This window comes from Chaetura pelagica, unplaced genomic scaffold (assembly GCF_000747805.2).
Source record: "Chaetura pelagica isolate M959 unplaced genomic scaffold, ChaPel_1.0 scaffold17, whole genome shotgun sequence".
NCBI lineage: Eukaryota > Metazoa > Chordata > Aves > Apodiformes > Apodidae > Chaetura > Chaetura pelagica.
In genome coordinates, this window is record NW_009970726.1 from 12,867,308 (window position 1) to 12,879,649 (window position 12,342).

The window sequence follows — 12,342 nt, forward strand, 5'->3', positions numbered from 1 at the left end:
TATGAATATTTTGAAAGACAATAGCCCCAAGCACATAATCTGACAGTACTTTAACACTTTTTTGTTGTTAAATATAAAAAACTGTCTATCTAAACTATCTCAGCACCAGAACTTCATGTCTGCTTCTAATAGTATAAAATCAGACAGCAGCTTAGACAAATTTCTTATTCTTTAGAAAGAAGGAAAGAAAAAAGAGATATTAACCACCATGTAGAGAAGGTATATGGAAGGGTTATGAAGAACTGGAAGCTTGAAAATATTTAAATGTTTTTGATGCATGATGAGAAAAAAGTGCATGGGTGAAAATTTGCTAAGAGAAAAAAACAGGAGGTAAAACATGTTCATAAATACAAAGAGCCATAGATAAGGACTCGGACAAAGAGGAAAAGATTTCCAAGAAGAAGGAATGCCATTTCTTGAGAAGTGAAAGCATATTCTTAAACAATTCAATGACTAGTTTACTTCAGTATTCACCAAGGAGAAGACAGGTGCCATCAAGAAAATTGCTTCCCAAGAGATACACAGCCCTGCAGAGACTTGCATTGAGATAGAATAAAATATGATACAAATGGGAATCAAAGACTTGCCAAACAGATAATCAAGAAATCAGGCTGTCAGAAGATGCAACTAAAATGATTCCCCTAGAATTCTAATAAAAGTGCTTAAATACGTGGGGAAGGTTCTTCCGTTCATCTAGCCTTGTCTGCAACACACATACACATAGTTTCCTTACAGCACTTTTCAGTGAACAAAAGTAGAAGTAAGTAATAAAAGCAACTTGAACTTAACAATTTCAGGTACAGATACACATCAAATAATTCAGTTATTCTTAAAAACAACTGTGCTCACCAACCATTTCCACCAAGATAAATGAATACTATGAATATAGAGCATATAAAACAAAAAGAAAGGGAATTTAAAATATTTGTCCCTAATTTGGCAATCCATTCAGATTCAAGCTAACAAGATGTCTTTTTGATTGTAGTTTGCCTGTGCCTGTAAAACATCCATCAATCTAATACTTGGTACTGGGCCTATAAAATCTTGCACAATACTAATACCAGTTTAAAATCAACCACTTGTCAGAAAAGGAGACACCAACTTTTATTGGGAATGAAGTAAAATGACAAGCTTGCCTTTCCAGTGAAGGTCTACAAAAACTGATTTCAAAATGCAGAGGAGACTGGTAAATGGGTAGGAGTCATGGAAACACTGGCTGGAGGACTGCAAACTTTTGATCAAAATCTCTAGGTTTGCCTGAGTAAGCAAACAGTGGAAACAGTTCTTAGATACCAGGAGCTTTACTTTTAAAATGATGACATTATCACGCTTCTCGTGTGACCCCTCTATATCATAGACGACAGAGTGATTTTTTTTTTCTGCATTTTTTAAAAGAACTTTTGTTCCTGGAGTCATATTTTATCTTCTAAAGAGACAATGTGAGGTGATAGCATTCAGGTGATAAACACAACCACTTAAAAGTAATTTTTTCTTACTCATGTAATTTTCTCTTATTCTATAGAGGTTTCTCTGCCAGCTCTGATCTCAGAACTACTCAAGGCACAAGGTAAGGAAGTGGATTTCAAGTCTATTTATCTACAACAGAGGCATGGAAAATCTGAATGCTGTTAAGAAGACTAGTCAGAATTCCAGCTACCCAAAGACCACCTATTGAAAATACAGGCAAAAAACCCCACATGTTGAAGAGAAACAACCCAATGAGCACTGAGACGTTTAAGAATGAACTGGGAAGATCTCAACAATAATGAGGCTCAGATGAGGTTCTTCAGAGCAACTCTGTTAGTCTCCAGGAAAGGATGTTTGTGATGAAACCTTGCTATTTTCCATCCAGCTGCCCTTGTCTGACTTCCAAACCCTAATAAAAATATAGCACCATGATGTGAAGCCTGCAGAGAGCAATATGGCATTATTAGTACATAAAATGAGACACAGCTGTGATCTCCTACTACCAGAACAACTAGAAGTGCCTCGTTACCCTATGACTTCACTGGATGCCAGGTCACACTTTGAATTGCGTAAGAGATTGATTCTTGGGCTTGTGCTCTAAACTAATCTAACAGATTGTGTTACTGAGTTTCAGAGAAAACCAGAATGACTCAGTGTTCTTTGTATCTTTTTGAAAACGAAAAGTCTTTGAGCAAACCTTACTCTTTGTGTCAACAAGGTAAGAAGATCTTGGAGGTTTATGTGTAGGTTTTCAGAAATACTGAAACACAATACTCTTCTAAACAGCCTCTTCCCCCATAGACCATGTCCTCAGTAGTCGAGGCACGCACTTAGTAGAGACATTATTTCCAAGTCTTAACAACAGTGATATCATCTCTTTTAAGCAATACCACAATTAACCTAATTTCAGATACAGTTTAAAAGTGGATTTTAAAACACTCTCCTTATTTAAAGGGATAAAAACACCTCTCTAGCCCTACAGTTGTGCCCCATACAGAGATCTATAAACCTCAATACACATGCAAGAGGAAACGCTTATGTTTGAAATGGGGTGTAAGTTTTGATTTTAGAACTCTGTATATAGACCATTCATTCATTCATTCCTCTATCTCCTCATTTGTGCCATGGAAAAGTAACCTTTTCTATTTCTGTCTCATTTCCTCAAATTTGTGGTGAAGCTACAAGTGTAGGGTAAGGGGTGAAGAGACATCAGGGCTGGTGTGACACAATCTGGGTGATCAGCCTGGCAGTATGTCCCCTTTGCCATAAAGAGACTTCCTCAGTGGTTACTGGATCAAGGAAAGCCCTGGCTGCAGCACCCTTTCTCCACTCCAAGATCCTTTCTTACATTTTCTACATTTCCCCATACCCTTCTTCCCTTTTGTGTTCTGAGCTCCCCAAGTGGGCAGGATCCCACGATAACTAGAGATTTTCAGCCTCTTAAAATTGCTTAATGCCCACCTGTGGAGTGGCCACAGAAGGATGAAAGGGAGCCCCAGGACACTACTGAGGCACACAAGTACTATGGCACTGTGTATTCCTCAGAGGTGGGGCACAGATCAAATGTAGACCTCAGTGACTGGGTACAGGTCCCTGTATGGCTTTCACTATATAACCTGAGCCCAGGACTTATTAAACCCCACAACAGCGAGGAAATGCTCATAAACTTGCAAGCTTGGGTTCTCAAAACTGTTTTCTTTTCAGCTGCCCACAGAAAAACAAGTTTGTTTTGTAACATGCAGTGCACATTCTTTGTGCTGTGTAATCAAACAACACCACACTGAGAGTTTAAGTAAGCTGAAACAGTTTATCATCCAAGCAGAGCAACAAATAATCAAGGCCCATGCTTCAGGGTATCTCCACAGCCCAACAGCAGTGAAGGAAAAATGATCCCCTGGGGAGATGCCTGTTTCTTGGTCCTACTTTAGTGGAAAACCAGAACTTTGAAAATTAGGACAAAAATACAAAGAAACCCCACAACACTATAAAATTCCTATTCCCACTATGACATTTCCCCAACATAACAATTTTATTTCTGGGAAGGTGATGCATGGAAACAGCTGTTGTACAGGCTGTGGCTTGTTGACTATTTAATGCTACACACCATCATTTTATCCATGTCTCTCATTCCCTTTGCTGTCAAAAATCTATGTACTAACTCAACCTAACCAAGTATGAAAGAGGATGAAAGCCCATGGCAACACACAAGGTTTTGGTGGTGGTCAGTATTGGAGAACTGGGATGTGGATGTACCCTGCAGCAGTGTCTATGGTTTGGAAGCTGACCATAGCATGGGAACTGGAAGAGCTTCATTTGCACTGAGACACGAGAACATTTCCAAATCCACACGAAGTTCTACCCAGCAAAGCACATTTTATTCAATAATTGAATTTAATAAGAGCTCTGTCTCCATTTCAGGGGTTGCTGCCTCAGACAAACACTACAGGAGACTTCAAATCTTTCTTCTTTCCTCCCCCTTTTCCCCCCCCTGATGAGCTATAAGCTATTGACCTTTTCTATAACATAAAGAAGTTGGTTGCTGGTCTTTTCACTGCTAGTCTGCTAACAGTTGCATCTAACTATTAATTACCCAAGATCTTTTTTTTTTCAGTCTCAGCAGTCATTACTTTAATTTTTAATATCAAATCCTCCCATCAGGGGCCTATTCATTATTATCACTATACGTGGTTTCTAAGGTGTCCACCCACATCACAACTGACTGTGGAAGAGAGAAGCATGTGGTAAGAATTGTGCTTTGCCTACACAGGAAAGGAACATTTCACATTAAAAATGCAATGCAGTGACCAAGATGAGCGAGTAAATGGCAAATCCTCTGGGGAAATTATATGGTGTTGAGCTGCTGAAGTGGATTTCCTCCCACCACCACAGCCAAGGGTCCTGCCTGAATTGCCTTCTGAGGCTGAGCTGCTTTCAACCTGCCACTGCCTGGATGGGAGTGATGCCCAAATAACAGCTTTGCTTAATAAAATGCTGGCTCTTTCTTTTTAAAGAGCTACAAATTGTATTCACAAGCAATAAACCAGTATGTTATTTAACTACTGTTCCAGTGATTTACAGAGTGTTTAATTCAGATTATTATAAAAAGCAAGAAGCCCAACAGCTCCATCAGGGCTTGAGCCAAATGCCAATAAACCCAACTGAAAGACTCCTATCCACTTCAGAGGATTTAAGGTCAGGATCCACAATCAAGCTACAAAGTTTAACTATTTCAAGGGCCAGTCTTCTGTTGTCAAAATACAACTGAAAAAACATACCACATCATGATTTTGTTTTAATTTCTGGTCTGGCATAAGAGACAACACGCTATTCAGCAGAGGTGCCTTAATGAACCACATAAACTATCTCAAAAAGAAAACAAAAACTATGGAATGTTAATTGGTAAAGATGGAGGAGAAAGAAGTAATACTAGCAGATTCTTCACAAACTGCAGAATATATTTATTTTCTACTTATTTAACAGATTTCATATTGCTATTTGTTTTTAGATACATTTTTTAAACGATGATTTATTATATTTATGTACATTATTTCAACCTCCCTATACAATTGTTGGGGTAAAAAAATCAGCTCCTGTAAGTAAAATTGAAATAGCTGAAAGCAGATTCTACTAATTACAGTTCTTTTTCCTCTTAAAAGAAAATGTGGGCTCTAGTACAAGTTTTTAAATGTTAAAGAGTGAAATTGTGCAGCATTTTCTACAGTAATTATCACATGTCACCTCTGTGGGGTAAAAAATATTTCTGTCTTTGCTTTGTAGATGGGGACACAGAGGTATGGGAAGATCCTTTCATAAGTGCTGATTTTCTCCCCATTCCCTATAAGCACATTTGCAAGCAGCCATTGATGTGCCACAGCTGGATGTGCCAACACGGTGCTGAGAGCTCGTGCAAGAGCTCAGCACGAGGGATCAGCACCAGTCCCTGCCAATCAGCTGTGCTCAGAGGGAAATGGTTCATGCAGAACTGGATGAGCACTGGGAGGTCTGAGGAAATGGGTGATTTATGCTGGGCAAACACAACACAGAACTGGGGGAAAAAAAAAAAAGGACAAAACAAAAGACAAGAAGGAAAGGAAAGGAAAGGAAGGGAAAGGAAGGGAAAGGAAGGGAAAGGAAGGGAAAGGAAGGGAAAGGAAGGGAAAGGAAGGGAAAGGAAGGGAAAGGAAGGGAAAGGAAGGGAAAGGAAGGGAAAGGAAGGGAAAGGAAGGGAAAGGAAGGGAAAGGAAGGGAAAGGAAGGGAAAGGAAGGGAAAGGAAGGGAAAGGAAGGGAAAGGAAGGGAAAGGAAGGGAAAGGAAGGGAAAGGAAGGGAAAGGAAGGGAAAGGAAGGGAAAGGAAGGGAAAGGAAGGGAAAGGAAGGGAAAGGAAGGGAAAGGAAGGGAAAGGAAGGGAAAGGAAGGGAAAGGAAGGGAAAGGAAGGGAAAGGAAGGGAAAGGAAGGGAAAGGAAGGGAAAGGAAGGGAAAGGAAGGGAAAGGAAGGGAAAGGAAGGGAAAGGAAGGGAAAGGAAGGGAAAGGAAGGGAAAGGAAGGGAAAGGAAGGGAAAGGAAGGGAAAGGAAGGGAAAGGAAGGGAAAGGAAGGGAAAGGAAGGGAAAGGAAGGGAAAGGAAGGGAAAGGAAGGGAAAGGAAGGGAAAGGAAGGGAAAGGAAGGGAAAGGAAGGGAAAGGAAGGGAAAGGAAGGGAAAGGAAGGGAAAGGAAGGGAAAGGAAGGGAAAGGAAGGGAAAGGAAGGGAAAGGAAGGGAAAGGAAGGGAAAGGAAGGGAAAGGAAGGGAAAGGAAGGGAAAGGAAGGGAAAGGAAAGGAAAGGAAAGGAAAAGAAAAGAAAAGAAAAGAACAGTAACATTTCTTCCAACCATAGCAGAAAGTTAAAGACAGAGAAGCCCCATTGGACACCAATCAAAAAAAAAATTGCTTAGGATCAAACTAAAACTTTGTCAGATCAAACTAGTGGGCCAGTAACATGCACTGGTATGAAATGACCTTACAACTGGTGAGGGAAATTCTGTCACAGGGTTAGGGGAACACTCTGGTCTGTCATGGCCTGACCATGAAAACCCTGACTAAACTAAGATCATCTATGTCAGAGGCAGGAAGAGCAACATCAAGAAAACATTTTTCCTTGTCTGGATTTCATAAGCAAGTTGTTGCCCACATTGCATTGCTACATTTTCATTTCCTAACGTTAGGAAAAATAATAATAGGACATAACTATACATGAAATTTGTGTCCTAGTGTTTCCCAGCACCTTGCACAAGAGCTCCCTGTTCCATACACAGGCTGGCAGATGCTATCACAGTACCTACACATCACAGCTGGCTGGCAGTTACAATGCAGAAGTGACACTGTGGGGTGGTGGGGCGAGCCTTGCAAAAATACTTCTAATGCAGACACAGATACATGTGAAACGCAGCAGCGTTCAGAAGAGAGCAGATGGGACGGGTCGGAGGTGCTCGTACCAGCGACCACGAGCAGCCAGCACAGCAGGGGCTTCTTCCACTAGATGGCACCCGGCGCCAGCAGCTCGTTTTTGGGAGAACGGTGGGAGAAAAATGGGTGACATGCGGTAAAGCTGAACTGAACAGAGCCTCCCTACACACCTCAGCCCAGGAAAATGAGAACTGCGGACCTTAGCCAGCTGGCCCTGCGGAAACAAGGAAGTGTGGTCTTGATGATCAGGTGATGAGATGGGTCATAAACTGGCTGAAAGGAAGAAGTCAGAGAGTTGTGGTCAATGGGACAGAATCTAGTTGGAGGTCTGTGACTAATGAGTCCCTCAGGGGTCAGTACTGGGACCAGTGCTGTTCAATATTTTCATCAATTACCTGGACGAGGGAACAGAGTGTGCCCTCACCAAGTTTGCTGATGACACTAAACTGGGAGGAGTGGCTGACACACCAGAAGGCTGTGCTGCCATCCAGTGTGACCTGGACAGGCTGGAGAGTTGGGCAGGGAGAAACTTGATGAAATTCAACAAGGGCAAGTATAGAGTCTTGCATCTGGGGAAGAACAACCCCATGTACCAGTACAGGTTGGGGGCTGAGCTGCTGCAGAGCAGGGTAGGAGAAAGGGACCTGGGGGTCCTGGTAGACAGGAGGATGACCATGAGCCAGCAATGTGCCCTTGTGGCCAAGAAGGCCAATGGCATCCTGGGGTGCATTAGAAAGGGTGTGGTTAGTAGGTCAAGAGAGGTTCTCCTCCCCCTCTATTCTGCATTGGTGAGGCCACATCTGGAGTATTGTGTCCAGTTCTGGGCCCCTCAGTTCAAAAAGGACAGGGAACTGCTCGAAAGAGTCCAGCGCAGAGCTACGAAGATGATTAAGGGAGTGGAACATCTCCCTTATGAGGAAAGGCTGAGGGAGCTGGGTCTCTTTAGCTTGGAGAAAAGGAGACTGAGGGGTGACCTCATCAATGTTTACAAATATGTAAGGGGTGAGTGTCAGGGAGATGGAGTTAGGCTTTTCTCAGTGATGACCAGTGATAGGACAAGGGGTAATGGGTGTAAATTGGAGCATAGGAGGTTCAAGGTGGCAGGGGCGTTGGACTGGATGGGCTTTTGAGTTCCCTTCCAACCCCTAAGATCCTGTGATTCTGTCATTCTGTGAACTGAAAACCACGGGCCATTGAAATCAGACAGCAAATGTGGCAAAAGCAGCAGGGGTGCCTACCCTGAGTTTACTAGGAAGCTGTGAGATGGATGAAATAACCAAAAAAAAGAGGGAGAAATTAAAAATCCATTCAGAAATTTTTACTCTTTCCTCTACCTCATGCTCATTTTCACATAAGATTTTTTGAGTCTATGTCATTGGCATATATTAGCTGTCCTATAGAGAGTTAACTGTGCTGCTGCTCCTTATGTAGGGAGTTTACTTCAACAGCAGCTCTCCTGAAAAAATGCTGCAGTCCTGCACCCTGTATAAAATACCATTTGTGAATGTATATGCTGAGCACATGCCCAAATTTTCTTGTCAAATTTAGGGAGAGCTGAGAACAGAATCTGGAAAACACTGGTACAAGCCCCTTCTGACTTCAGACACAGCCTGGAGAATCTGGAGAATCTGAATCTGGAGAGTCTGCAGAGCATGGCAAAAATAATTAGAAATCTCCCTTTAAAATGCAATTTATGCTATCAGATAAATGTCATGTTATTAAAGAAAGTGATGCCACAGATTAGATTAATTTGTTTCCTTATTATTTAGCCTCAGCAGGGGTGTAGCAAGGGCACGAGAGGGTAAAAAGCCTAAACTTTCTGGCCTTCCTGATGAGGCACATCATAGCTGAGGATGAGGAACAGGGTAGAGAGAGCCCAGGGAAAGTCACACTGTCATGACCTGTTTCTAGGAATGAGTATCTACCAAGCAGGAGGGATATTGCAGAGGGAGTGAGTTTGTTCACCAGCAGACACAGGTGAATAATGATTTGGAGGTAGGTCCAGGCACACACTGCCAACGTGTAAAGCTGATGCCTACTTGCAGAAGATGTCTAACTCATGAAAACAGTTTGAAGAAATAGCAATGAGATTGCTGCTCAGTGTCAAGGGCCTTTGTTGCTCGTGTTATTGTCAGGCAGAGGGTGAGAATGCTGGGTTGCAAATTTTGTCATCGCCAAAGGACCTGGAGTCTGAACCTTGTGTCAGGGTGCTTGGTCTTGCCCTTAATACTCTTCATCCACACACATCCTGCAGAGCAATATTCCAGTGTTAAATTATTAATATTAAATATGTGACTAAGAGTTTTTTACCCCTTCATCCAACAAGGGCCCTACTTTCAGATGATGTATTTCATCACCTGTTGCATCATGTTGGCCTGCTAAACCTGTCCTCTCTCTTCACCCAGCACCCTAAATATATGCAGACTTCCAAATGAACAATAAATGCCCATGCTCCAGGGAAATGGTAATGTACCAGTCCTTCCACCATTCACATGCACTATGAACACCTGAAAGACCAATGCAACTGTTACTGCACCGTATGGTTTGCAATAAAGATGGTTTGCAATGCCTCCATAAAGACCCACCACCTACACCACTTTGTAAACCATACCTGTACCAACACAAAATGCAGCAATCCTTCAATACTTCCAACCCTCCTCTCTCCAGTGGTCACCTCATCCATCACTATCTCATGCTCTGGGGACACCAATGCCTCACACACCTGAGTTCCTTCTGGTACCCTCTTACTTTCCAAATCTCCCCCTTATACTGGATACTTCTCCTCAGACACCTCCAGCCCCCCAACTGCCTGCACCTCTGCACAAGCAAACACAGGGAACAAGGTGGAACACAGATGACTGTGCAACACAGTTGAAGCTAAGGGGAAAAAGAAGCTGGTTGTCACAGACGAAGAAAGTTCATGTCATAGTAGTAAACTGCCTGGACCACTGTATTGATAATCTTTAGCATTTCCAGCACATCCTATGCATTATACCTCTATTTTTTCCACATTTGTTTTGTCTGGAGTAGAACTGTGCTGTCAGTCAAATGCTGTTGCTCTTAGCCAGGTTTAGTGCAGATAAAAAGCTTATGTGTTCATGCTGTGTGTTCATCCTGTTGTCCAACACCCTTTCAGCCCACAAGCTAATTTCAGACATATTGCCAGAAAGATGGAGCTCTCAAAAATTCATAAATACAGTAAATTACTGAAACAAAAAAAGAAAAAAAAAAGAAAAGGAAAAATGATGACGAAATGGTTGGAGGGAAGGAAAGAGACTAAAGAAGTGAGGAGCATGTCACACTGGGACACCAGAGTTTTGACGCAGACGATGCTGAGAAACCTAATTCCCATGTTCCAACTGTACATGGAAACAATTTAATCTTGAGCTCATGATTTCTTGTGGTGAGTTAATGACAAGATACAAGCTGAAGGGAAGCAGGTTGCACAAGCTCCTAACCCCACAGATTTTAAAACATATATGTCTCTGGAACAGATTTTTTTGGTACCAAGTATTGTTTCTCCATTTCTAGGTAGAAGCCAAAAAAAAAGGTATTTCAGCCTTTTGTTGTTGTTTTGGTGGGTTTTTTTCTGTGTTGATCTTTTTTTGTTTGGTTTGGTTTTTTTGTGTGTGCTTTTGTTGTTGTTGTCTTTGTTTTGTGGCTTTTTTTTTCTGTTTGGGTTTTCTTGGGTTTTTTTTTTGGGGGGGTGGAAATTGGTTTTTTGTGTGTGTGGACAATTGTTTTTTTGGTGTGCTGAGACAAATCCTTGAGGAACACCTGGATGTAACTAGCATTTTAATGAAAAAACTGCTGAGAGACATGTTTATGTCTTGTCACTGGATCTGTACTTTGCTGTTGTTAAACCCACCGGTTACTGTACCAAAGAAACTAGATTGGAAAGAGGCCACGGGCCTCAAAAATATGGGTGTTGCAATGTCTGAATTCTAAGACTTCTCTTAAAACATCGTTCCTATACTGAACAGTGAAGTCCCCTGAGGCCTGTTCATGGGGAAGCTGCTGATCCACTGTGTACAGGCAGAGTTTGAGACAGCTGGAAACACTGAGCACTCAGGCATGGCCAGGATTCTGTCTTCTCACAAGGGCAGGCACCTGGCCTGTGGATGCAGAAATCAAGAGGACCTTAGGACCTGCCTCAATGTTTTCCTAAGTCAGAGACATAGTAATCCATTGAATACCGTGGTATGAGTGGCTAAGAGTGGATATAAACTTAAAGGGGAGAGTCAGACAGGTTATAAGGAGAAATTATTTCCTCATGAGGACAGCCAGGCAGTGGGACAAGTTGCACAGCAAAGCTGTGCAGTCCCCATCCCTGAAGGTTTTCAAAGCCCACCTGGATAAAGTTCTGAGTAACCTGCTTTGAGCAGGAAGTTGGACCTTGGAAGAGCCTTTCCAGCCTAAGTTACCTGATGACCATAGGATCACCCTGTGTATAAACCAGGCTGATTTTTTTTAAAACTTTGCAGGTTTTCCCAGCTATTGCAAGGATCAAAAACATTTACTCTTTAGCTACAATGTGTAGAAATGGCAGCTTAGTGCAGAAATCTAGCAAATACTGAAATGATAGGTTTTATAACCAAAGTCATGTGCAATGTTCTACAAAAAGGGCCAAGCACAACTACATTGACACTTTTTACCATTCCTGCACAGTTATCATCAATATGATATTTAAAACACGCATCAGCATCCTGGCTTTTAGCTTTGTTTTTACTGACAATGATTTTAAGAATTTTGCTGTGCAACTGATGTACTTCCCTTGGAGCTATAGAGATGTCACTCTGAAACACCATGTATCATCATAAGCTTACGTGTGTCTTATTGGTATGGTGGCATCCCACTCCTGACCAGTTGGGCCAGTCTTAAAAGTATATTAAAAAATATATATTCTCTTTTAAGAGAGAAGCAGGAAGAAACTATGGACTAAACTCTAGAGAAACAACACAAGCAAGATGAGCTGCAGGGGGATGGAGTTGGAGGCACAGGTAACAGCACCACAAAGACAAAGCTGAGAAAGGGGGATTTAAATACCTGCAATTAATCAGAATTAAAGAAAGACCTCCTGAAGATAACCAATGCCTATATTAAACACTGAGCCCTCCTGAGGACCTCCAGTGGATAGGAGGACCTAAATTAAGAGGCATTGTGGGATGGAAATTATTACTTGCAATGATACATAACCTTTCATAGTGTGTTCTTTAGGTAAAGCAATATGTTTTTGTTATGTTTAACAAAGCTGTGTTCCATTCTTGCTTGTCTGCACTGTCCTCATACTCTACAAAAAGATAAACGATTAATCTGAAGACTCACAGCTTCACTGTGATCACGAGTGCACATATCTCAGCAGCAGCAGGATCTTGGGAACAGGCTACTGGTCTATCTATCTTCAGATGGGAAGCTAGAGGGAGCACTTGTGTG

The 12,342-nt window shown here is 41.9% G+C and overlaps 1 protein-coding gene across 1 annotated transcript in view; it reads right to left on the minus strand.

Moving 5' to 3' along the window:
- Nucleotides 1–12,342, minus strand: part of DPP6 (dipeptidyl-peptidase 6) — a 267,407-nt gene that overhangs the window by 113,571 nt on the left and 141,494 nt on the right. The window lies entirely within an intron of this gene.